Consider the following 27,413-nt stretch of genomic DNA (forward strand, 5'->3'; position numbering starts at 1 on the left):
CAGCCAGTGGCCAGCTGGGCAGGGGGAGAGGAAACGAACGTCCGCTCTTGATCACACTCTCGTTCTTTAACCTCTCAGCTTGTTTGGGTAGTAAGGTGGAAAGAAATCCACTGTTCTCTCAGTTTCCTGTGGCAGGTGACTTTAGGTAGTTGATTTCCTCTCAGTTGCAGCTTGTTTATTTGGAAATTAAAAATAAACAGTACCTACATACTATTATTAAAGAATGGGTTTTGAGCTTTCTTTGAGACTCTAGGTATGACTTAGCTCGTATTCCCGTCTCCGCGGCTGGCGATGCCCCTGCGGAGGTCCCGGGCGAGGCCCGGCCGGTCCTGAAGACTCTGTGTCTGTGTTGCTGGAACATGGGGCAGAGGTGCCTCGGATTTCTCAGTCCCTGTCGGCTCAACCTCAGGCTGCCCGCCTTTCCCAGGGGAGGAGCGGGGCTTGACAAGAAGAGGGAGGTGCTCGGCCTCCCTGCCTCCCGGCCGCCTCCGCAGGACCCAGGGTGCCTGTTTTCACTTGTGTGAAGGCGGCCTTCCGAGACCTGAGACCTGTTTTCATACTGGGTTTATCACCTAAGGGAGGCGGTCCTGGAAGCTTCTCCGCAGCGCGCCCGCACACCACGCAGTGCCTGGGACGGTTCTCAGTCTGCAGAGGGGTGGCGTCGCTCCCACAGGACAGTCACGGGGACTCAGCAGAGTGCCGAGGCTTGCAAGTCACTTCCCCCTTCACTGGACCCTGAGGCCTTTCTGTCACTGTGGCGGGCCCCTCGCAGAGGCTCAGTGTCACCAAGGCGCTAATCGCCAGGCACGGTGGAGAGAGAGGGCTGCGGAGCTTCACATCCAGGCCCTGACAGAGGCTGGGACTTCCAGGGTCACCAGGGGCGTCTGGGGGAGGGACACGGGGGGTCACCAGGGGCGTCTTGGGGAGGGACACGGGGGGTCACCAGGGGCGTCTGGGGGAGGGACACGGGGGTCACCAGGGGCGTCTGGGGGAGGGACACGGGGGGTCGCCAGGGGCGTCTGGGGGAGGGACACGGGGGGGTCACCAGGGGCGTCTGGGGGAGGGACACGGGGGTCACCAGGGGCGTCTGGGGGAGGGACACGGGGGTCACCAGGGGCGTCTGGGGGAGGGACACGGGGGTCACCAGGGGCGTCTGGGGGAGGGACACGTGGGGTCACCAGGGGCGTCTGGGGGAGGGACATGGGGGTCACCAGGGGCGTCTGGAACCAGGGGCAGGAGTTGGGAATATGTTCTGTGGTTTTGAAATAACACCTGCTTGGGGCACGGAGCTCCCTCTTGAAGGCCCGCTCCCCCGGGACAGCTGGCCTGTCTTGAGGAGCTGCCACAGACCCCTGCTTCAATGCCCAGCAGCAGGAAGCGATGCGGCCACCTCGCCTCTTGCTCTCCTCTCGGTGCACACCGCTGCTCGGTCATGGTGTTCTCCAGTTCCACTGGCGTGACTCTCCACATTGCCATGCGAGACCTGAGTCTCCAAATTCCAACAGTCACTGGCCTCTAGGATTTCAGACAAGGTGGGGTGGGCCTCCAACAACGGCCAAAGCTCATTTAGCACTGGCTGTCTGCCAGGCTCTGTTTCAAGCCTCGACTTACGTTAACTTATTTTATCTGCAGAATAATCGTCAGAAGCAGATGTTCACCCTCCTTTCTGTCTTATGGTCCAGGCAGCTGAGGCACAGAGAGGTCAAGGAACTAAAGTCACCAGATAGTAACACAGAAACTTGAAATATGAACCCAGGCCATCTGGATCTGGGAAGACTCTGCTTAATTATTACACACGGATCTTGCAGTCCAGTCCATACGTTTTAGATGCTGCTATCCATTACACCTGGGCCACTTGGCTAGTAAGGAATAAGGACAGGGTCAAGGCCAATTCTCATGCAAAGAGCTACCCCAGAGGAGGCACAGGGATCCTATTTCCAGCTGCAGGTCTGTGCTCTCTGCATTTGTCTACTGGTCCCTAGGTATCCAGTGGCTGCCCATTTGTGAATCAATGGCATTTATAGCTTTAAGGCAACATTGGTGCAGAACAAAGAGTTCTTTCATCTTAGAGTCCCCAGGCTGACTTTTTTTTAATCAACTTCAAGACTTTAGTCACAAAGCCACGTTTTGTTTAAATAAGTGATTTTATAAATTCCAATGCTTCCCTTTCCTTTCAAAGCCCAGGCTTGCTGCACTCAAGTCCTGGAGTACTGTGTTCACCAGAACCTCAGCTAAGGAGGCAGGGGCTGTGCTGACCAGGGCATTCCCTCTCCCTGAAAGAGCGGGATTTGGAAAATAGAGCTGGAGAGGTGGGAGGAGAAGCCTTGAGTGACTTGGGTACTCACACTCTTAGGCAGGGGTGTGTCTGCTCTTAGCAGAGCCCTGCACTTGGTCGGCATGGGCCACACAATCCCTAGGAAGAACAACATCGAAGGGAGGATGAAGCCTGCTCCAGGGTCCTGCACACTGGCATGGTGGAGAAAATTAGCTGCCGGCCTTGGGTCCCTCACAAGGTTCTGCCTCCTTCTGTCTGGAGGTAATTTCAGTCCTCTCTGCAACACAGGAAGAGAAATGCAAGCAGGGTTGACTGTAGAAAAGTTGAGGAGACTGGAGTGGAACTTTGGCGAAGCCAAGACAGCTAGAGTTTGTACAACAGATCATGGGGGAGGAAGGAGCAGGTGGAAGATGCAGAGGTCTTCTCAGGAGCCCTACACTCAACTACAAGGACGCTGGTGGGAATGAACAATTCCAGAGGAAAGAACAATCAAGAGATGCTATGAGCTGGACGATGTCTGGGAATTACGAGGCTCTGGGCATCATCTGAATTCCCAAAAGCCAAAGCTTATGACCTTCATGGTGCATTTAGCAGACACCTGGAATAGCTTGGTTTCCAAAGTGGGACTAAATGAGCATCAGAGCACAGGAAAACTGTACTGACCCCAAAGGCTGGACAAAACTCCCAGAGTGCAAAACCACAACCTAAGACAACCAGCGAGAAACCACTGCAGAAGGGAAGAAGCAGGGGGTGATCCACAGCAGGCGAAATCTAGCCAGCACAAAAGACCTAGCAGAGCCCACCAGAGAGATGGAGAGGCTGGCCAACGGACAAGAACTTCAGAACAGCACAAGTCACACACATACATGTAAAATCAAACATGAATAGAACAAGGAAAGAATTGGAAAACAAAGTAGACTTAACTGGAACATTTAAAGAAAAATAAAATAATATCTAAAATGAAAAATTGTGAAACAGATTTGGATCCCACAGAAGATAATACCCCTCAGCAATAGAAAGTATCCCAAGTGAAGCACAGAGATAAAAAGACTGAAGAAAAGTTTGTTTGCAGGGGCCTGTGAGACAAGATCATCTCACTTTACACCTGTGCAGCTGGAATCCCAGAGGGGAGGAAGCAGCTGAGTGAATAGCCAAAGAAACAGGTTGGGATTTCTAAATTTGATTAAAAAGAAAACTACAAACCCAGAAGGCAAAATGAAGTCCAAGTACAATAAGCGTACATAAAACCTTCCAAGATTCTTCACAATCCAACAGCTGGAAAGAGGTTAAATCAGCAGAGAGAACAGAGAACAAGGTAAGAGCTGCGGCAGACTGCTCACCAGCACTTCTGCTCTTCCAAGGACGATGGAGTTAGCTTTCTACAGCACTGGCAAGAAACCGGTGCCAACTTGAGTTCTAGATCCCGCAAAACACCCTTAAACAGTGAAGTCAGGTAGAAACTGATAGGCTCATTGCATGATTTACATGGAAATGCAAAGGATCTCAAATTTCCATACAACTTTTATAAAAATAAAAAGTCAAAGACTTGTACCATCTGACTTTCAGGTGTGCAAAGCTACAGCAATTGAGGCAGCACAGCTGGTGAGGACAGATGACTGACTCAAAGCAGTGCCAGCAACAATCCAGAGACATTCACAGTAACCATCCAGAGACAGGTACCAGCACTCACAGTGACCACCCAGAGGTGGGTACCCGACGCTCACAGTGACCATCCACAGACAGTTACCAGCACTCACACAATCTATTGGTCTTCAAAATAGGTGTTATAAAACAGTAAGTTGTGCTGGAATATCTGAATACTTGTATGGAAATAATGGCTCCCAGGTTTTTTGCTATACCATATGCAACAAATAATCTAAAACAGGGCGTAGACCTAAATGCAGGAGCCAAAACCATGAAACTTTAAAAGAAAACATGACAGAACTTTTTTTTGACCTTGGATTGGGTGAGAATTTCTTAGATAAGAAATAGATGAAAGTTAATGGTTTGGACTTCATCAAAATTGGAACTGCCTAGCCTCAGAATTTCTCATGTAAATACTAATGCCAGGTGCCTCAGTTGGCTGGGCCAGGGCCGTCTATTCCTGTAGGGGCGCTTCCTCACTGACGCTCTGGGGAGAACTTCAGTTGTGAATGGGTTAGTTAGAGGACTGGTCAGGTTAAGCCTGAAGATCCTCATCCCAGGGCCACGTCCCACAGAACCAGGTCCAAGGAAGGGGAGAGGACACGGGAGGATATGTAGAGTGGCAACATCATCATGGAGATGCATCCATCTGCCAAGGTGCAGCGGCAGGGCAGTCAGAGCCTCTTCCCACATATTCATTCAGCATAAAACTCAAAAGTGAGCTTTAGGAAGCATCCTGTGAGGTCGTCCTCTGGTTCACGGAATTCGTGGGTTGTGTTCTCATTTCTTAAGTTGCTTTACTAATGTTGTGCCAATTCAACAAAGTCCTTCCATCCACCACCTAAAGGGACAGGTCTGCATTAGTGCTCCTGAGTTCAGCTTTGGTAAAGTCTGCCACAAAGCAAAGGTGTCTGTGAACCAAATTACGAACTGAGTTGCCTATGATTTCTCTGTATTTCAGGTTTGTACAGCAGCTGAAGAGACCGGACTCCTGCCTGCTGGTTTGAAACTTGGGCCCAGCAGTTCTTCATTACAATTAATTTCCTTCTCCTTCAGGAGGAGGTCGTGTGAGGGCTCACCTGCTCACCCACACGCCCTCCTTACTCACTGTGTGGGGTCACACCTTCCTAACTCAGCTGTTTCCACCAGTGGAAAAAAATGCAGAACACCATCCTCGCATTTCACAGAAAGTCTGTATTACAAGAATAATACAAGTTATAATAATAACTTGTGATTCTCCTCCCTCAGCCTCGTGAGTCACTGGGATGATAGATGTGCACCACTATTCCCAGCACGTGTCACAAAACACTATTACTCTCACAAGTGAGAAATTCAATAGGAGGGACAGAAACGTACTTGGGTCAACCTAGGAGGGAGACAAGTGGCTGCCAAACTCGTAAAGTCATAGGGGATAGGGAATCTCTACAAGGGGTTCAGAGTCTGGGAAAGAGTGAACCAGAGGCTATAAAGAGCAGGAGTCCACTAGGACATGAAAACCCTGGCTCGTGGGCCAAGTCCAGCTGCCTGCTGCCTATGTATGTATGGCTGATGATATCGGTTCTTACATTTTCAAATGGTGGAAAATCACTCCTAGATTGTCCCAAACTACATTTCTGTCCCTCCTATTGAATTTCTCACTTGTGAGAGTAATAGTGTTTTGTGACACGTGCTGGGAACAGTGGTGCACATCTATCATCCCAGTGACTCACGAGGCTGAGGGAGGAGAATCACAAGTTCAAGGTCAGCCTCAGCAATGCAGTGAAGTACTAAGCAACTTAGCAAGACCCTATCCAAAAATACAGGATAAAAGGGGCTGGGATGCTGCTCAGTTGTAAAGTGCCCTTGTGTTTAATCCTCAGTAGCAAAAAAAAAAAATTTTAGATGTGCAAATGCTAAGATTAAAATTCAGGACCTGTAAGTGGATCCCATGGGATGGAGCCACGTCCTCATTCACCGGTTCCTCTGTCTACCTCAGGTGATTTTGAATGGCTCCATGGGATGGGCCACGTCCTCATTCACAGGTTCCTCTGTCCACCTCAGGTGACTGAATGGCTCCATGGGATAGGCCACACCCTCATTTACAGGTTCCTCTGTTCACCTCAGGTGACTCTGAATGGCTCCATGGGATGGCCCATGTCCTCATTCACAGGTTCCTCTGTCCACCTCAGGTGAATGTGAATGGATCCCATGGGATGGGCCACGCCCTCATTCACACTGTTCCTCTGTCCACCTCAGGTGAATGTGAATGGATCCCATGGGATGGGCCACGCCCTCATTCACAATGTTCCTCTGTCCACCTCAGGTGATTTTGAATGGCTCCCATGGAATGGGCCACGTCCTCATTCACAGGTTCCTCTGTCCACCTCAGATGACTGTGAATGAATCCCATGGATGGGCCACGTCCTCATTCACAGTGTTCCTCTGTCCACCTCAGGTGAATGTGAATTGATCCTATGGGATGGGCTATGTCCTCATTCACAGGTTCCTCTGTCCACCTCAGGTGACTGTGAATGAATCCCATGGATGGGCCACGTCCTCATTCACAGTGTTCCTTTGTCCACCTCAGGTGAATGTGAATTGATCCCATGGGATGGAGCCATGTCCTCATTCACAGGTTCCTCTGTCCACCTAAGGTGATTTTGAATGGCTCCATGGCATGGGCCACGTCCTCATTCACAGGTTCCTCTGTCCACCTCAGGTGACCAAATGGCTCCATGGGATGGGCCACGCCCTCATTCACACTGTTCCTCTGTCCACCTCAGGTGAATGTGAATGGATCCCATGGGATGGGCCACACCCTCATTCACACTGTTCCTCTGTCCACCTCAGGTGATTTTGAATGGCTCCCATGGAATGGGCCACGTCCTCATTCACAGGTTCCTCTGTCCACCTCAGGTGACTGTGAATGAATCCCATGGATGGGCCACGTCCTCATTCACAGTGTTCCTCTGTCCACCTCAGGTGACTGTGAATGGCTCCATGGGATGGGCCAATCTTTATTCACAGTGTTCCTCTGACCACCTCAGGTGAATATGAATGGATCCCATGGGATGGGCCACATCCTCATTCACAGTGTTCCTCTGTCCACCTCAGGTGAATATGAATGGCTCCATGGGATGGGCCACATCCTCATTCACAGTGTTCTTCTGTCCACCTCAGGTGACTGTGAATGGCTCCATGGGATGGGCCACATCTTCATTTACAGGTTCCTCTTTCCACCTCATGGGGGGCAGTCACATACTTGCTTAGATGTGATTGGCACGAGATCCACGTTTTCCCCTGATCCTTCACAGGAGTGGTTTGCTGGCCTTTCTGGGCCCCCAGAGCATTCCGTGTTGCCCTCAGTGTGCTTGGGACCTCGTGGGCGTCCTGAGGACACAGGACCCTGTCAGAGTCTTGGATTTCCCTGGTCCAAAGTCACTGCGCTTGATAACGAGGCTGTCCAGGCACCAGAGAGAATGGCGTCTGCTGTCCCCGTGTGCTTGGGAGATCTACCCAATGACCAAAGTTGCATTTGTCTTTCCAAATTCTTCGAGAATTTGTTTTCTCTTTCGTAGTTGCCATTACTGGAGCAGAGAAGACCGTGCCTCCGGCCTGTGATAGCATTGGACTTTAACCTTCAGTCTGTCCCCTCTGTGTGAGTCAGGGTTGGCAGGCGGGATGGGCATCAGCACTGCTCTGGCACACGGATCGACAGACACTGAGAATGACCTGCTGGGATACGGCTTGGGAGCAGCGCTGAGCATCTCAGGTGCAGTGCCCCTGGGTCCAAGATGACCCACAGAGAAGGACCATGTTGCTTTTGGGATCATCTGCTGAGCGATGGCGTCACTGCTGCAGATCAGCAAGTTTCACTTCACCGGCAATCTACCCTCCTGCCCTGGCCTCTCGAGGTGGAGGCTCTGACCGTGTGTGCTTGGCAGCTGCTGTGCAGGAACCACAGGTAGACTACCTAGTGGTGCACGGAGACCGGAGACACGCCTGGAGAGCAGCTGGAGATGCAATGGGCGGAACTGACTTGTCACATGGGGGTCAGAACATCCAGGGTTGTCCAGGACCTCAGTGTCCAGGAGGGCGGCAGGCCACACGCTCACTCAATGAGGGCTGAACAGGAGAGAGGCAGGTCTGACGCTATTTACACAATTTTATGTAGAAGGCATTAAAATGTGTTTTAAAATTCCCAAGATGAAATTAGCACATTTTAAAACTGCATGAAAGTGTCGAGTATTCCGTCAGAATGCTCTGAAGCAATCTCAGGGTTGTCCTTGTCAACTCGCGTGGATTAAGCTTACCCAAATGCTTCTGTGACCACAGCCAGTTTCACCACGTGGTTCTTCAGCCAAGGCCTAGTTATTTTAAGAAACTCGTCTATTATTTCTTAACCGGTTTCAGTTTATTGACGAGTTAGTGTCACCATCTGAGGGTGAGCATGGGAGCCAGGTGTTGATCGGGTCCGTCCCTCTCCGTGTGGGAGGAGTCTGGTCTCTGGGTGATTGCCAGGTGTTGATGGGGTCCCTCCCTCTCCGTGTGGGTGGAGTCTGGTCTCTGGGTGATTGCCAGGTGTTGATTGGGTCAGTCCCTCTCCGTGTGGGAGGAGTCTGGTCTCTGGGTGATTGCCAGGTGTTGATCAGGGTCCCTCCCTCTCCGTGTGGGTGGAGTCTGGTCTCTGGGTGATTGCCAGGTGTTGATTGGGTCAGTCCCTCTCCGTGTGGGTGGAGTCTGGTCTCTGGGTGATTGCCAGGTGTTGATTGGGTCAGTCCCTCTCCGTGTGGGAGGAGTCTGGTCTCTGGGTGATTGCCAGGTGTTGATCAGGGTCCCTCCCTCTCCGTGTGGGTGGAGTCTGGTCTCTGGGTGATTGCCAGGTGTTGATCAGGGTCCCACCCTCTCCGTGTGGGTGGAGTCTGGTCTCTGGGTGATTGCCAGGTGTTGATCAGGGTCCGTCCATCTCCGTGTGGGTGGAGTCTGGTCTCTGGGTGATTGCCAGCCTCATTGGAAGCCCCCTGGGGAAGCTGCCCGAGCCGTGATGTCCAGCAGAGCTTCTGGAATTCAATAAGAAAATATCAACTACCAGGGAGCATTCACTCCATGGCTGGACGTCCCTCCAGCAAGTCTCCCCTATGGTGAGGAGTTACTGCACCAGGGACCTGGTGCCACTCGGCCCAGGCTTGAGATGGGCTTATCTCTGAGCTTGGCAGCCTGGCCCTGGGTCACCAGTGTCACATTGCACAACGGCCATTAGCCGGCCGCGCTGAAGCACCTAACCGGCAAGCACAGGTCCTCGGTCTGGGAAAACCAGGCAGAAGCTGATGTGCCCTGTGCACTCTGGTCTCTCTGGAAAGGACCCAGGGCGCGGAGATGCTCCCCACCCTGCCTAACTGGTGACACATCTCTCCGTGCTGGGCACAGACGGGATCTACCCTGTGTGGTGGCTGTGCCACATCTCCCTGGGTGGCACATTCCAGAGCTGCTGTGTACTGGGTGCCCATTCTCCCTGCAGCCCCAGCCTGCCCCTGGGCACATCCCTCTGATCCCACCCTGGACGTGGACTCCCGGCCAGGGCATGGGACAGACCGGTGCCTGCTCCCAGACTACTGCCAGTGCATCTCCTGGACTGACATTGGCCACCCTTCAGAGGGACAGAGGAAATGCGAAGCTTCCCTTCAGCGTCAGTGGTGGATCAAGAATGTTTGGAATGTTAACTTGGAACACGGAGCCCTGAATTATAACCAGTGTTGTAAGAGTTGAGACAAATAGCAATTAACTTCTGAGGGACTGTCCTTCTCCTTCGTAAACTGAAGTGTCCCACAAAACAACAGCCCGAAGGAGAGGGAGAGGGAGGAGGGGAACAGAGAGCTCTGCCTCTCCATTCTGTTCAGAGGCACGTGCAAGACGCAGGGCAGGTGGTGATGCAGCAACCCACAGGCAGGTCACGGCACTGCTGGTGGCTGGGCAGCGGCACGTGCCTGCAGCTCACACTGAAACCTGAGAGGCAGCAGGAGGCAGGATGACGGTGACCCTAGGTCCCACCCCTGGGGAAGAGGGGTCTCGCGGGCCCACTGTGCCGCAGGACTCGGGGCCTGGAACAAGCAGCTGCAGCAAGGGCTGAGCCTCTGCACACACCTCTCCACCTGCAGCGTCCAGACCCAGCACCCTAAGGGATGGGGAGGCTGTGCAGGACTTGAGGTACTGTCCTGGAGAAGAACACAGTGCACAGGATGACCGCAGGCCTGCAGTCCACCCGGAGGTGCTGCCAGCCCTTTTTCTCCGCAGTTTAAAACTGTACCTGGGGATGGAGGAGAGCCGCCAGGGCTGTGGGCTCCCACCTGGGGAGGATGGAGAGTCACCCAGGGCTGAGGGCTTTCATCTGGAGATGATGGAGAGCCACCAGGGACTGAGGGCTCTCACCTGGGGATGATGGAGAGTCACTGGGGCTGTGGGCTCTCACCTGGAGATGATGGAAAGCTACCCAGAGCTGAGGGCTTTCACCTGGGGTGATGGAGAGCAGCCCAGGGCTGAGGGATCACACCTGGAGATGATGGAGAGGCGTGCAGGGCTGAGGGTTCTCACCTGGGGATGATGGAGAGCCGCCCAGGGCTGAGGAATCCCACCTGGGGAGTATGGAGAGCCGCACTGGGATGAGGGCTCTCAACTGGGGTGACGGAGAGTCGTCCAGGACTGTGGGCTCTCACCTGTGGACAATGGAGAGCCACACAGGGATAAGGGCTCTCACCTGGGGTGATGGAGAGGTGCCCAGTGCTGAGGTCTCTCACCTGGGGATGATGGAGAGCCGCCCAGGACTGAGGGTTCTCACCTGGGGAAGATGGAGAGTACCCAGTGCTGAGGTCTCTCACCTGGGGATGATGGAGAGTACCCAGGGCTGAGGACTCTCACCTGGGGATGATGGAGAGCCGCCCAGGGGTGAGGGCTCTCACTCGGGGATGACACGAGGACTGCGTGGAGTTGAGGACGTGTCACCCGGAGACACCAGGACTGTGGTTCACACTTCTGGGTGTCCAGAGTGGCACAGTTCTGGGTCAGAAGTGGAGGCTTGTGACCTCCTTCTGAATCTCCCACAATGGCCAGGAGACAGAATTACAGCCCTGCGGCTGTGGGATGAACAGCGCTTTCAGGAACTCTGGTCTCCTAATGGAGCCGCTGGATCTGCAAAGGCTGAGGGGAGTGACTGCAGCCGGTGGTCAGTGGGCGTTGACCTGGAGCCTGAGCTGGCTCCTTTTGTGTCCTTGGTCAGTGGTGAAATGGGCTGGACCGGCCTGCCTGACCACCCCCAGGAGGTCTGCCTCGGTGGTCCGAGGTGTCACCTGGCAGAAGGTGGGTGTGGCGGCACACCATAGCCGCCCAGCCTGGGAAAGCCAGTGTGGGTCCACCTCTCCACAGAGAAGGCTCCGTGGGCGGAGCACCTGCCACAAAGCCACAAGGCCACCAGGCTGGTCACACACAGGCCCACGGCTTGTGCTCGCCAGAAAAATCAGAGATGTCTTTACCACACTAAGTCCTTCTCGCCAGCGCAGACTGAGGCCCATGGACTGAGAGGGACCTGCTCTCTCTAACAATTGCGTTGGAGTGTTAACAGGCTCATTCTCCAGCAGGAATGACCTTTGGTGACCCGCTGGAAATGTATGACTCTGCTCACTTTGTGGTTTACCAAGTATCTGTAAAGAAGCGAGCTGTTAGTCACTGGGAAGTCCAAGGAGCTTGGTCTGGACCATGGATGTGTGCGTGCGTTGTGCATAGCTGCCAGTGAGCCTAGGACCAGGGTGGGGTGTGGCTAAGCAGGTGAAGGACCACCTGAGGCCCAGGTGCAGGCTGAAGGAGGAGAGTGACTGGTAAGGCACAGGCTGGGCCTGGACCCTGGGACCCAGAGGCACCTCAGAGACACCATCACATGAGTATACAGTTGGCACTCAGCATGCTTTGGACAAGCCAGTGTCATCTGGTGCCAATGGTCTAATGCCAAAAGACTGATCAGGTAGTGTTTCCTCACATGTTGAGTCACTTCCAGAGTAAACGTGTGCTCAGGCCGTCAGAGAGCGAATCAGAGAGCGAATCAGCAGAGCTAACCCCTAGCCCCAGGGGAGCACAGGAGCTGAGAGCGGTAGGCAGGGCTTGGAAGTGCACCTGAAGTGGAAATATGCCTCTTTAAAGGACGTCATTTCCAACTTCAAAGTAAACGGGATTACATGCGGCTAAGTCTCCCTGAGTACGGATCGACCTGTTTTTAAATTTAATAGCACAAATTCCTGAGTTTCCTATTGATTTAAAACTGAACACAACATTTTAAGGCATTTCTGGCAAAGTTAAATTATGTACTAAAGCTAAACAAACACCTCCCTTGGTGTTTTGTGAAGAGGTCAGTGTGCAGTTCTGACCCATGGTCTTGGTACATGTTCCTTAACCAGCTCAGCCTGGGTCCGAGAGGCCTGGTCAACATGGTGGACACAGAGTCACAATCAAGTACTTTCAAGTCAGCAGCCGCCAGCTGGCTCCGCACCCGCCTGGAGTTCACCTGTGGGCCTCCAGAGGCAGGAAGAGCCAGCTCCACCACAAATCCTAAGTGCCATCCTCGAAACCTGAGCCTTCTCGACTCAAAAACTAACCTCAAAATAACAACCAATTACTACATAAGCAAGTGAATGAAAAAGAAGAAACACAAATGGCCAAAAAACCTATGAAAGATGTTCAACATCATCAGCAACCAGGGAAATGCAAATTAAACATCACTAGCAATTGGGGAAATAAAATCAATACACGGAGATCTCTCCCGTCAGAAGGGCAGTCCTCAAGAATGAGAACTGTAACAAAAGTGGGAGCGGGCGAGGAGAAGGGGCAGTGTCGCCCTGGTGGCAGGACCGCAGATCAGAACAGCCACCGTGGAGTCAGCAGGGAGGCTACTCAGAGGCTAGCTGGGGAACCCCCCCGACCCCGCTGCACACTCCTTGGTGTTGGTCCTAAAAAATCAGTCATCATACGATAGTGACTCATGCACACCATGTCCACAGCAGCTCAGTTCCCAACAGCTGAACTATGGAGCCAGCCTGGGCATCCACCAGTGGACCAATGACAAAGAAAATGTGGTGTGCATAGCGATGGTAAAGAAAATGACATTATGGCATTTGCAGGAGAGTGGGACTGGAGACCATGATGTTAAGTGAGATCAGCCAAACTCAGAAGGTCAAGGGTGGTGTTTTCTCTCACGTGGAAGCTAGAGAGGAAACAGGGAAAGAAAGTGGGGAGGGTTTCATGAAGATCAGAGGGAGGTCAGCAGAGGAAGGGGCTGGGGAGCCTCTGGGGAGGGGAGGGAGTGCTGGGCAGCGACACGGGCCAGCTTGTATTGCTCCATGGAGTGCATGTCCCAATACGGGCGACAGACCCCACCATTATGACACACCAGTGACAAGTGTGGAAAAAGCTCGAGTTTCCCAAAGCAGGTCCCAGAGGGGGACCCGGAACCTCCAGCACTCTGCCAGGCCTGAGGAGAGGGGAGGCGGGAGGCGGGTGGGAGGCTCAGGGTACTGGCCGTGCCTGGAGCCTGCGCACTAGGTCTGAAGAGCCCTTTAACTGCAGAGGACATCCCCAGACTCCCAGGGAGGATCAAAGTGCTCCAGGGCTGGAGCGCCCCTGCTTGGAGGGACTCTTCTCCAGCCCGGCCTCCCAGGTGACCAATGACTCTGCCTCCCCTCCCACCCAGGACCTCATCCCTGCCCCCCCTCCCACCCAGGGACCTCACCTCTGCCTCCCCTCCCACCCAGGAACTCACCCCTGCCCCCCTCCCACCCAGGGACCTCACCTCTGCCTCCCCTCCCACCCAGGAACTCACCCCTGCCTCCCCTCCCACCCAGGGACCTCACCTCTGCCTCCCCTTCACACAGACCTCACCCCTGCCTCCCCTCCACACAGGGACCTCACCCCTGCTTCCCCTCCCACCCAGGAACCTCACCTCTGCCTCCCCTCCCACCCAGGGACCTCACCTCTGCCTCCCCTCCCACCCAGGGACCTCACCTCTGCCTCCCCTCCACACAGACCTCACCCCTGCCTCCCCTCCACACAGGGACCTCACTCCTTCCTCCCCTCCCACCCAGGAACCTCACCCCTGCCTCCCCTCCCACCCTTGGACCTCACCCCTGCTCTTCCCAGCCCTGCCTGGCCAGGGTCAGCTGGAACAACTGACAGTCTCTTTTGAGAGCAGGTTTCTAATAAGCTGCACATCCGTGAGGAAGGATCACCAGCAGGCCTCTGAGCAGAGCCGCCGGTGGGGTGCTGGCTGCGGCTGGGAAAGCACACTATTCCCACTATTTCCACTTGGGTTTCTAGGAGCCTTGCGATCAGACTCCGATTCTTCAGGGAATGGCTTTCAAATCGCTCTCTTAATGAAAATAAAGCGCCCTTTTGTCTCTAGCTAGCCGGGTTAAAGAGAAACCGCTTCTCACCGCTTCTCACGGGCAGCGACAGAGGGGGCGGTGGCACATAGGCTGGCCAGCTGGTAGGCAGGCCCACGGTGACCTCGGGGCCAGCGTGGGCCTGGTGTGGACCTCCACAGGGTTTCCAGTCCCCCAGGCCCCGCGCTGCAGAGGGAGCGGCCCAGGGAGCCTCTTCCCTTCTTAACGGAGGGCGCTGGATGCTTCTAACCGACTGCTCTGCAGCCAAACAGCTCCCCCCGCACAGGCCGCCGCCCGCGGTCGCTCTCTGCCGCCCAGAGTCCTCTCCGTGGTGTGGCCCACGGTTCCCTGTGTCCCCGGCCTCTCCTCTGCCTGAGTGTCACCGCCAACCGAGGGCTGGGGTGGAGGACAGTGGATCCTTCCTGCGGCGCTGCAGGGTGGCAGCCTGTGTGGGGTGGTGCCCCTGGCGGGTGGCAGGAAGGGGGCTCTGGCCGCTCTCCACCTGCTCACCGGGCGGAGGAGCAGGGCCCTCTGGAGACGGCCAGCTCCGAGTCCTTGAGAATACTCTGTTAGAGGAGAGGCTCTGCCTTCCAGGGTCACCCACAATGGAGACAGATGATATCAAGGAAAAGACCCTCTAAGGAAGAGGAAGGAATTTACAAAACTCAGGAGAAAAACGGAAAAAAAAAAAAAAATAAGAAGAAGAAGAAGAAGAAAGGACGGGAGACAGCGCCCTTGTTCTCCTTGGCATTGCTTCAGGGATTTTCCAGCTCTGCACCGAGGTCCATCTCTTGCTATTACGGCTGATCAGTTCCTCTGGATTCTCCTGAAAGCCCAGCCTCTAAACAGATCAGCAGATAAAATGTATCGGAAAACAGCACAGGAAACACCACAAAACCCAAACTACCCACGACTAATGGCGGGGTATTCTCCGTCCCTGTCTTTCCGAGTAGCTATGGTCACTGCCGGAGTGTGTTCTGTGTCGTAAGGGTTGCGCCGTCAGCCTCTCCATCCGCCCCGTCTCCAAACACCGCCTTTCCTCTAATTCAAGAGGCTCCGTCTCCCCGACCCTCCATCTTCCGGCGGAGTGGCTTCTAGGAGAGATTAACTGTTGCCCTAGAAACACTGGAAACATGGATTTCCCCGGAGCAGGATCTCACTGATGTCAGCATTAAGTCGCAGCGTTTACTTAGAGCTCCTTCGTGGAGTACTTTAAGGTTGATTAAAAGGCCATTAAAAGTCCCAGAGCAACCCACGTGAACGGCTGGGAAGTGGCAGGCCCTGAGGCTGGAACTCGGCCTCTTCCCGAGGGAGGAGGCCGGGTGTGGAGACCACCTAGCAGACGCACAGCACCCGCAGCTGACGGCGACGGCAAGCGTGATCACTGGTGGCGATTCCTACGCGAGTCACATTTATGGCAGCCCTGCGCGGGGCAGCTGCGCGGCGCCGTGACCTCCAGTCTCCTCGACGTGCTGTGGTCGAGGCCCGTCGCCCGGGCGCCGCTCCTGCCTGCGCGGGGTGTGCGGTGCGCGTCTCTTGCTCCCCTGGCCAGGGAGCGGCTTCCTCCCTCTCGCCGCTTACCGGCTCCCCAGGGAGCGTTGGGCCGGTAGCCTGTTTCCTGGGTGGATGCAGAGAAGGGATTTGAGAGGTTTCTCCAGGCTAATTTCACTGGGATGGAGTGGGGTTGGGCTTTCCTATTGTGATTTTTTTATGATTTGATTTTTTTTCTTTTTTAAACTTGTTCTCATTAGTTATACGTGACGGCAGTGCATTGGACTCTACACAAATGGAGTACAGCTCTTCATTGCTCTGGTTGTACACGATGCAGTCACACCATTGGTGCAGCGTACATGCACATAGTGATCTTGATCAGGAATTAGATGATGCTTTTTACTGAAAGTGATCAGAAAGACAAAAAAAATATGCCTGCAACCGGCCACAGTGGCACTCGCCTGTAATCCCAGCTTCTTGGGAGGCTGAGGTAGGAGGCTCTAAAGTTCAAAGCCAGCCTCAGCAACAGGCCAGGCACTAAGAAACTCAGTGAGACCCTGTCTCCAAATAAAATACAAGATAGGGCTGGGGGTGGAGCTCAGTGGTTGAGGGCCCCTGAGTCCAACCCCTGGTGCCCCCTCACCCCCTGCTTAAAAAAAAATATGCTGCCTTCTAACAGGCTCTCTCAAGGGCTCCTGGGAGCCGGGGAGCCAAAGCTGGAACACAGCAAGCTGAAGGCAAGCCAGCAACAGACCCAGAAATGGGGGCACAGGCCCGCAGCCTAGCGACTTTGAAGGGGCCAGGCAAGTCCAGGGGAATTCGGTTCCGTAGCTCTGGATGAGGCTTTCTGTGGCCCTTAGGAACTGACCTAAGTGTCTGGAAGCATGCTTCTGTCAGGCCTCCCTTCCCATGCGGAGGAGCTGAGGCCGCGGGGCGGGGAGTCTAATTGCAGTCTGTTTTCCCCAGACGGCAGCCACCCAGATGTCTCCCCAAGGTGCCTGAAACCCGTCTTCATAAAGATGTGCAATTTCATGCAGTACAGCTCTATATTTTAATGGGCTTTGTCCACTATATTCACTTTATTATTATTTTTTTTTTAGATCATTCCAACTGCTCTTCTTTACTACAGAAAATGCAGTGGAACTACAATAAAAGAATTTGTTTTTCAGTTCTGGAGGCATTAGTGAATTTAATATAAGCAAGTGTTCCCTTCAAGGAATCACCAGTTATGAAGTTGTTTCCCTTTTGTATTCGTGTATATGGGTACATGTGGTATTGGGTGCGTCTTCACGTAGGTGCACAGGCATGGAGTAGAGCTCGCTCCAGCTCGGTTCCCAGGGCTGCTCCTTTCTCTCCTCTCCTCCTCCCCATTCCCCTTCCTCTGCTGCTCTGACCTTACTTCTAGTTATTCATAGTGCTTTAAACTCAGTGCTTTACAGATTTCATGAGGGGAGATTCTCTGTGGCATAGTCACTTAAGTACACAGGAGAGTTGGGTCAAATTCGTCCCAGCGCTCCTCCATTTCCTGTCTCTGCCCCTCCTCCTCCTGATTGTCCACTTTAAAAACAGAATCTCTCAAAAGTAAGTAAGTAGAAGATGCTCAGCTGTTTATCGCGCAGGCTGACACAGCTGGCAGGAACTTGTGGGTCCTCTTATTTGCAGAGATAAGGACCCTAAGCCCGTGAGAAGGTGCCGTCACCCAGGCCTCCCAGCCAAGGGCAGGGCCAGACCCTGCTCCCCAGGCCTCAACCCTTCCCCACTTATTTCAAGGAGGCCACATTTAGAAAGGATGAAAATGCTGGCGCTTCCTCCCCACATCTGTGTTTGAAAGGAAATCGGGCTCTGACCTGAGTTAAGCTCACCATTTCCAGAGTTTACCTGAAAAGTCCTGGAGCTCTGAGCCACATGGAGGCAGGGAAGGCGGCTGGAGCTCGGCCACCCACCACGGCTCACGTGGGTCACGCCGGTGCAGGCCCTGAGCCTGGGGCACCGGCTCTTCCACCCGCTGCGCAGGGAGTGTGGGCTTGGGACCCAGTGTTACTTAAAGCTCACCACTGGAGTCACAGTGGCGAGTTACTAATAGCCCTTCCCCTTCTCTGGGTATTACAAATCTTCTAAAATTACCTTTTCAAAGGAACATTCAACTTACCTAACATTCACCATCCTAGCGTCTGGAGACGAACGTGCCCTGGGAAGAGCCGTGCTGTCTCACCAGCAGGAAGTCAGGGCTCCAGGGACGTCCTGCTCCCACCTCCTGGGGGCTCAGACAGCAGCGGTGTGCTGGAGTGCCCCCAGCTGCCGGTGCCTGGACCCAACACAGGCACCTGTGTGTTGGTTGTGATTATCCCTCGGTGCAGGGGAAGTCCTTGAAGCAGGTGTCAGGCCCTGGCGCTGGCCAAGGCAGGGCCATGTAGGCTCACTCGGTCTTGTGCTGGCACACGCCATCTCCTGAGGGGGAGGCTGTGGCCCGGGCTCGAGGTTATTTGGGAGAACTCTCTGGGTGGAGTGCCAACAGGTTGAGATGACAGTGACTGACAGCTTGGCTCTGGGTGCAGAATGCTGAGCCAGACCCCAGGCCTCACTGCTTCCTGCATTCTGAGCTTCTGCTTCCTTGTCTACAGTGGGAACCCCGATACTGCATTGTCCAGCTTCGCTGAGGGGTGGGTGAGGTCATCCTGGTGCAAGAGTTCACACAACACTGGACACACGCTGTGCACTCAGGCACAGAGCTGTCCATGCACGTGACTGGTAACGGGACCAAAGTGGAATTCCTGGCCCACTGCCTGTGTCTCCAAGCCCTATGTGTCCCACAGGAGAAGACCCCATGGCAGCCTGAGTGCAGGGAGACACTGGTGTGCCCTGACCTGACAGCTCAGTGTCTGGCTGAGTCACCTGCAGGGAAATGAAGCAGCCAGTCTGCAGGTGTTCTGTGAGATACAGTAGACACTGAGAACAGAGAGGCGGGGCCTCAGTATCACCCTGGCCACAAGAATCCAAAGACGGGACCCAGCCAGAGATCCTAGGAGCACAGAGAGGCTGCATTGTTCCCCAAACTCCGCTGGGGGTCAGGAGCGCCGGCGAGAGATGCTCACAGGGAGTGCTCTGGGCAGCATCCTAGGGCCATCAGACACATGTTGGGGAGGGCCAGGGAGGCCACAGCCAGCTGCAGAAGCTGGGCCTCTCACCTCAGCTGGGGACACTCTGATGCACCAGGTGGAACAAGCTGGGGACACTGATGCACCAGGTGGAACAGAGCTGGGGACACTCCGATGCACCAGGTGGAATAAGCTGGGGACACTCTGATGCACCAGGGAAATGAGAGTACTGATAATGACCACAGCAGTAAATGAGTCAGACCCCAATTAAAAGACACAGAGTAACAAATGAAAGTAGAAGGCTAGACCCGCAGAATCACCTCCCAAGTGAAGACACATTTATCAACAGTGAAGAGGTGGAAGAAGAGCTAATCCACACTAGTGGAAACGGAAACCAACAGAAGAAACTGTGCATAAATCAGAAAAAAGAGAATCTGAATTTAAAAATTACACAAAGGGGCAAAGAAGGTTACTATATAACGCAAAGTATCCATAGGATACAAGAAATATCAACTGTGAACACAGAGTGTACAATGCTGGAGCAACCAGGCATACACAGCAGACATCAGATCCAAGGGGAGATGGACTCCAGTAACAACGGGGACTCCACCCTCCTGCTCCAACAGTGGGCAGAGCAGCAGACATAGTTCCAGAGGAAAGATGGACTCCAGTAACCATGGGGACTCCACCCTCCTGCTCCAACAGTGGGCAGATGGGCAGACATCAGATCAAGAGGGGAGATGGACTCCAGTAACAGTAGGAATTCCACCCTCCTGCTCCAAGACTGGGCAGATCAGCAGACATTGGATCTAGAGGGGAGATGGAGTCCAGTCACAGTAGGGACTCCACCTTCCTGCTCCAACAGTGGGCAGATCAGCAGACATCAGATCTAGAGGGGAGATGGACTCCAGTAAGAGTGGGGACTCCACCCTCATTTAAGTCGGCAGAGCAGCAGACATCAGATCTGAAGGAAAGATGGACTCCAGTAAAAATAAGGACTCCAACCTCCTGCTCGAACAGTGGGCTGAGTGGAAGATATCAGATCTAGAGGGGAGATTGACCCCAGTTACAGTGGGAGTTCCAACCTCCTGCTCCAACAGTGGGTGGTGGATCAGCAGACATCAGATCCAGAGAGAGATGGACTCCAGTAACAGTGAGTATCCACCCTCCTGCTCCAAAATTGGGCAGATCAGCAGACATCAGATCTAGAGTGGAGATGGACTTCAGTAGCAGTGAGGATTCCACCCTCCTGCTCCAAGACTGGGCAGATGAGCAGACATCGGCTCTAGAGGGGAGACAGACTCCAGTAACAGTGGGAGTTCCAAACTCCTGCTCCAACAGTGGGCAGATCAGCAGACAACAGATCCAGAAGGGCGATGGACTCCAGTAACATTGGGGACTCCACCCTCTTGCTGCAACAGTGGGCAGATCAGCAGACATCAGATCTGGAGGGGAGATGGACTCCAGTAACAGTGAGTATCCACCCTCCTGCTCCAACGGTGGGCATACGGTGCATACAAAAAGCCAGTAAGGAAGCATCAGAGTTAATCTGCAATGTGGACCAAGCAGCCTCAACAGACATCGATGATAACTTTGTATTCCAAAGCTTTAGAATACACAGTCTCATAGGCTCCCATGCTAGGCCCAAAATCGATGCTAACACATTCAAAGAAACCGAAATCATATCATGTATCTCTCCTGACCATAGTGCAATAAAATAGAAATTGACAACAGGAGGAGCTTTAGAAAGTGTCTGGAAATTTAGCAACATGCTCTTTAATGACCATTGGGTCAATACCAAAATCCAAAGGGAAATTTAAATTTCTTCTGAAAAAAATGAACACTCATGGGATATAGCAAAAGCCATACTAAGGGAGATGTTCATAGCAAGAAGCACCCCAAAAATAAAGAGGTTTAAAATAAACACTCTGATAATGAAACTCAAGGAGCTAGAAAAACAAGAACACAGCAGACCCAAAATTAGAGGAAAGAATAGGAATAATCACAGCAGAGATGAGTAAAACAGAGACTAAACAAACAATACAAAAGCTCAGTGAAATGAAGAACTGGTGTTTTGAATGATAAGCAAAATTGCAACTCAACAAGACTCTCAGCAAACTAGCAAAGGGAAACATAAAATTCAATAAAATCAGAGATAAGAAAGGAGGTATTGCAGTTGAAAACAGAAATACAACAAAGTAAATGTCTAGAAGGAGTAAATGAAAGTACAGGTAACATAGCAAAATGAACCTTGAAGGCATAAGGACTCCTGGAGAGGCCAGTGACATGCAATGAGATTGGGTCATAGAACTACCCAGCCAAACAATCACAGGCCTAGATGGCTTCCCTGTGAATGTCACCAGGCATTTAAAGAAGAAGTAACAATAGGTCTTCTCAAACTATCAAAAAAATTGAGAAGGAATCCAAACTCATTCCATGAGGTCAGCATTACCCTGTTACCAGAAGCAGACAAGGACACACTACCAGCAGAAACAAAGAACCAGAGACCAACAATCTTGATAAACCCAAGCAGAAGTTCTCAATAAAATACTAACAAGTAAAATGCAATAGCATATGAAAAGATTATACACTATGATCAAGTGGGATCTATTCCAGGTATACAAGATGGCTTAATGCCGACCAATAAGTGTAAAGCATCCAATCAACAGAGAGAAGGACAAACACCACATGAGGACCACAAAAGACGCAGAAAGAGTACTCAACAAATTTCAACATCCTTCTTGATAAAAACCCTCAAAATTAGGTACTGAAGGAATAGACCCCAATGTATTAACTGTACATGCCAAACCCAGAACCAATATCCTATTGAATGGGGGAAAAAGAAATCATTCCACCTAAGATCAGAGATAAGACAAGGTGTCTACTTCCATAGCTCTCAGTCAACATAGAACTGGGTGTCAGGCCCTGAGGAATAAGATGAGAGACAGAAAAAAATAATCAAATAGAAAAGGAGAAAGTCAAATTATCCCTTTGTGCAGGAAATTGAATGCTATATAAAGGAAAACCTAAAGATTCCATTAAAAAGCTGTTAGAACTATTAATGAATTCAGTGAAGTTACAGGATACAAAATCAGCCTATAAAATTCAGTAGCATTTTATATACCAAGAATGAAATTGCTGAGAAAGGATTCGAGAAGGCAATCCCTTTCAAAATAACTACAATTAAAATATCCAGGAATAAGTTTGTCCAAAGATGTGAATGATCTCTGATAAAAATCACAAAATATTAATGAAGTGGATACACACACATAAATGGAAAGACATCCCATGTTCATGGATTGGAGGAATTAATATTGTTAAAGTGTTTATACTAATCGAAGTGCTCTATGGATTCAATGCAGTTCCTATAGGAATACCAATGGTTTTCTTTAAAGAAAGAAAGAATCCCTAAAATTCATGTGCAACCATGAAGACCCTGAAGAATCAAAGTGCTCCTGAGCAAAGGAATGAAATGGAGCCATCACAATAGCTGAGCCCAGAACATACACATAGCTTCAGGAACCAAAGCACATGGCATCAGCAGAAAACAAACCAAGCCCATAGATGTAGAGAAGAATGGAACAGAATACAGACCCCAGAACTGTATTACACATTCACAGTCAAACAATCAGCCAAACAGTGCCAAAAACATACACTGGAGGAAAAGACAGTCTCATTAGTAAGTGGTGCTGGGAAAACTAGACTCTCACACCTCTCGCTGTGTACAACAATCAACCCAAAATGGATCGGCGATCTAAGTGTAAGCCCTGGCACTACAAAACTACCAAAAGAAACTACGGTAGGGGAAACAAAGACATCAGTGTAGGAAATAATTATTTGGATGAGACCCCAAAACAGAATGCAAAGCAAAATTAGACAAATGATATCACATCAAACCAAGAAGTTTCTGCACAGCAAAGGAAACAGACGATGGAGTGAAAAGAAACCTGCAGAATGGGAGAAAATGCATCCGAAGTACTCATCTGATGAGAGATTAGTATTCAGAATGGGCAAGCAATTCAAAAATTCAACAGCAGAAAAAAATCAGATTTTTTTAAAAAGGGCAAATGATCTCAATAGTCATCTTCTCAAGAAAGGTATTTAAATGGCCAAAAAGTGCATGAGAAAGTGGTCAATATCATTAATGACCAGGAAACGCAACCGAAAACCACGGGGAGACCGTCTCCCAGTTAGAGCCGCCCCAACACCAAGGGCGGAGAAGCCAGTGCAGACACGCTCTGCGGTCGAGGATGCTCACCGGGACAGCGACTGTGGAAAGGCCAAGCACCTGCCTGGGCTCCGGGTCCCCCACCCGCCTACCCAGCGAAGTGAGGTCAGCAGCGAGAGACGTCCGCACGCCCCGCCCACGGCAGCGCCTGACTGAGGGGTGTGCGCTGGAGGAACCGGTGAGCATGCGCATAAGGTGGCACCGGGCAGCCTCACCCATGGACGGCTCTGTCGCGGGGGCTCGCGGTGGCACTGGGGGCTGGAGGAATCTGTGAGGTAGCTGCGCCAGGCACAGGGGGCAAGTCCTGGGACCCAACGCGGAGGCGGGCAGAGTGGAGGTCACTGGAGGCTAGGAAGGAGTGAGGGTGGGCGGCCACCAGGTACCACCCAGAGCCGGGTGGGTGAGAGGGCGAATCCCGGGGTTCTGCAGTGACAGGGCGAGTCCCAGGAGCTGGGCAGCACAGCAGGCGACTCGTGGTGTGCTAAGAAGAGTCGCCAGAGAGGAATGTGACGCTTCCCAACACGAAGACATGGTGCATTCTAAGAGTGAACTGCTGACTATCCGGACTTAATATCACACCTAGTACACAGGCATCAGATCACCACACAGGACTCCCTAAACATGCACAATTATGTCAATGAGGAAATCAGCACCCTCAGGAGGTAGCACAATTTTAGTTAGATTCCCTTTAACTGTTGCGATATGCTCCACAGTGCCTAGTGCTATTTTATTTAATCATTTCCATTGGTGGAAAATTATGTTCTTTCCCTCTTCTTTCTTGGAACTGAAAACAGTGCCCTCATATGCATCCTAGAATATACATCTTGTTCTCTTTTTCACGATGGAGCATATTTCAGGATAGAACTAAAGGTCAAACTCTCACGTGTTTGCATTAGACATTGCTTTCCAAAGCATCATGAGGAGTCTGGCCCTGCTGGACCCCGAGGCGTGCTACACTGGCCTGCTCCCCAGCTGCGGGTGTGCTGGGCAAGATATAAATGTTCATGTCACAGGTATGACTTTATGATATAAAATATGGGTACGATATAAATATTTATATCATAAACTCTATGTCATACATTTGCTCTTCCATGATTGCCAGTTTTATTTTTAAAACGTTGGTAACTATTATGTTGCCAATGTGCAAGAACTCCTTGTGTGTTCCAGGAGCCGTTTGCCCTCTGAGTGTCGTGTTTCCCAGCCTACTGTTTATCTTTGGCTAGTCTTTGCTACCTTTTGCCATACAAGTTTTGCAATTTTCATATAGTCAAGTATACACTTTCTTTATTTTGCAAATTCTTGCCTTTCTGACTATGTTAAAATTTTCTCTCTCTTCCTACATGTGAAGTATAATTTTCTTCTATAATTTTTTATTATTTCATTTTTTATATTTAAATTTGTTTTAAAAATATCCATCCAGGTTTTTTGAATTGGGTGTAAGACAGTCAGATAGGTGTGCAGTTCTGCTTTCCTGTACGTGAGACGTCCCGAGGCAGCATGACTTTTTAAGAGACCTAGCCCTTCACGCTGAGTCACACTCCACCCTGAAGGGCCTGCACCTACCCTTGACTACACTGGACAAGCTGCAGGTTCTCTAGTTATCCACCCACTCAGTGTGAGTTCCAGGCCAATGCAAGACGATTTGATCACAAAATGTAGTTGAATATTCTGATATTTGGAAATGCAATTCCTTTCTCACTTTAGATTTAGAGATATTTCTTATCTCTTCTGAGGCTTCTATTTTTGCTTTCAAGAAAACATTAAGACCATTTTATTTAATTACAAGAAAAATCATTGCTATTCTGTTTGGAAGTTGCAATAAAGTTCCAATCCTTTGTGGACAATGAGCACTTTTACACCAAATCTTTACATTTAAGGGCACAGTATACCTTTCCATTTGCCAGATTTTGTTTTATGTATTTTATTCATCCTTAAAAATTCTTTCTCAAAATTTTACAAATGTGACAATAATGTGTTCATCGTTTTCACATGTTTGTCTCTTGTGCTCACTGTGGAGTAGAAAATGTAATTGACTGCTTTATATTTAGGAAGTATCTGGTCACCTTTTCAAATGTTTTTTAATGATTCCTATAGCATTTATTTTTTGTTTGTTTTTTTAGAGACATCTTTAGACAAATAATCTAATCTTCAATTTTTTTGGCCTTTTTCTCCAATGCAAAGTAGCAGCTTCCGCCATGAATACCTCCCTGCCACATGCAATCCAGCTGGACACTGTGCAGCAACGGCGTGGCCTCTTTCTCCAGTTCCTGTATTTGATTGAATCAATTGTCATGTTTGGCAATTTAGAATAGTATTTCATGTGACTTTTTTTAAGGTAAGTTAATTTTAAGTAGTTTCCTTCTATTCCTGCTTTTATGAGTGTTTTTCCTAAAAATGGCTACTTAATTTTATTTTATTTTATTTTTTCAGAATCTGTTGGTACAATCAAGACTTTTTTCTCTACTTAATTGCTATGTAGTGGGTCATGTTGCTACCCTTTCCCTTCTGGGCTAGAATATATGAATGTGGAGAATGGAAACCAACATTTCAGCTAATTTGCCAATTAGAAATAATGCACGTCTGATTTCCAGTGTTCTTGAATATGCAGTGTGGGTAGAAGGCAGATGGTGGAAGACAAGGCCTCCTGTTGGATGCAGGTTTAAGGTTCAGCACTGTGTTATCGGAAAATCAATGTGGCAGTTTGCTGTTCATTCCAAGCCTTTTCCCCTGAAGAGTACTGACCTGAATTTAGGGAACATCCCTAAACTTGTTGAAAATAAACAGAAACATCGAATAAAGTGCTCAGTAAACATTAGGATGCTCACAGCTTTGATCTCTCATCATTTAATAAAAGTAAGGACACCGAAAATTTTCTTTAAGATCAAATGACTGCAAGATCATCTAAGAGATCAAGAACTGGAGAAGATTCATCCTGGGAGGAAGTGTTCATGGCTTCTTTTTCTCCCTGACTTACAAATTTAGCTATTTTAATTTTGTATGGCATATAGCACTTAACTGCTTATGTTCAAACCAATGCTGATAACATTTCAGTTGTTGTCAAGTTCATTGTGCTTTGATTCAAAAATGTTAAAATCATGTAAAATCGGAGTTGCCCCCAAACATATATTTTTTTTCTAAGATAACTCGTGTAAATTGGATGTGCTACCCCTTTCTTCAGAGTTTATTGGTCATTGCATTAAATTAGGTTTGGCCCCTGGATGCCCCCACGACTGAGTCCTGGGTCACACACTGCAAAGCTGGTGAGGGCTGAGCCCAGCGCGGAGGACCCTGCAACAGGCAGCGACCCAGGGCAGCGGCTCTGCCAACCGCAGAGTCCGGCCTCGGCCCCTCGCACCCTGTGAGGCTGTTTCAGGCGTCCTGGGCTCCGGTCCACAAGAACTGCCCTACCTCTCTGTGAGCCCACCTTCTCCGAAGCTTCTCCAATCCTGGGGGCTACCAGGCCAGTGAGTCCTTCTTCTTCCTTTTATTCCCCTAGCGTAAATAAATCTTCTAAATTAAACTTGTCTAAGGGTTTTTCCTTTAATCACAAAGGGTGGGATACAAACTAAAAGTTTACCAATTGTATGTAGTTATGATCTGTGATATTTATGTTTAAGACCTATTCATGTCTTGAAGGAATCTAACGTTTAAGAAAAAATGGTGTTTCCTATTAATGTTTGTGAAGCAAATTATGCTTTTTGAGATTTTGCCCTTAAAACAGGTAACAAAAATTTGAACAAAAATGAAAATAAACAAGGAATGTTTGGCATCTCTTCATAAGCTTCAGAGAAATAAGAAGTTTGTGTGAAGATATAACCCAAACTATACCTAAGATAGAAATCACACTATTTGTTCTTACAAAACGTGAGGGAAAATAGCCATTTAATAATAAAGTGCAGGAAAAAAGTGTTGAAACAGTTTTGAGTCTTCAAGTTCTGCTTCCCTTTTTTTTGGCACAGAGCACAGCATTTTTGCCAAGGAGCTGAACCTGGTGGAATGAGCAGAAAGTTCCGGGCACAGTGTCCCAGAGCCCAGCAGGTGCCGTGCAGAAGTCAGGCCTCCTGGAGGTCCAGGGGGAGCGCTGGGCACCTTGCAGGGAAGAGGGTCCCCGAGTGGAGAGGGGGTGTGTCATGGCCTCTGACTCTCTCCTGGCTGAGTCCTGGGCACCCTCAGGTCCTCAGGAGGGTCCCCTGGGAAGCCGGCCTACAGAGGCTCTGACCGATGACTGCACCCTCCTCTGTCCTGGCTCAGGCGGAGAACTGTCCCCTTCCACCAAGGAATCAGGT

At 50.7% G+C, this 27,413-nt stretch overlaps 1 long non-coding RNA gene across 2 annotated transcripts; it reads left to right on the forward strand.

Annotated features, from left to right (window-relative positions):
- Window positions 1–23,326: 23,326 nt before the first annotated feature.
- On the forward strand, window positions 23,327–26,617 carry LOC124994939 (uncharacterized). Of its 2 annotated transcripts, none has more exons than XR_007110583.1 (4): window positions 23,327–23,402; window positions 24,024–24,140; window positions 25,312–25,462; window positions 25,558–26,617. It is a non-coding gene; the product is annotated as an uncharacterized LOC124994939 (long non-coding RNA). The 2 variants fall into 2 exon arrangements; XR_007110584.1 differs by having other exon boundaries at window positions 23,333–23,506.
- The last annotated feature ends 796 nt before the right edge of the window (window positions 26,618–27,413 follow it).

This window comes from Sciurus carolinensis, chromosome 10, assembly GCF_902686445.1.
Source record: "Sciurus carolinensis chromosome 10, mSciCar1.2, whole genome shotgun sequence".
In the NCBI taxonomy this organism is placed as follows: domain Eukaryota; kingdom Metazoa; phylum Chordata; class Mammalia; order Rodentia; family Sciuridae; genus Sciurus; species Sciurus carolinensis.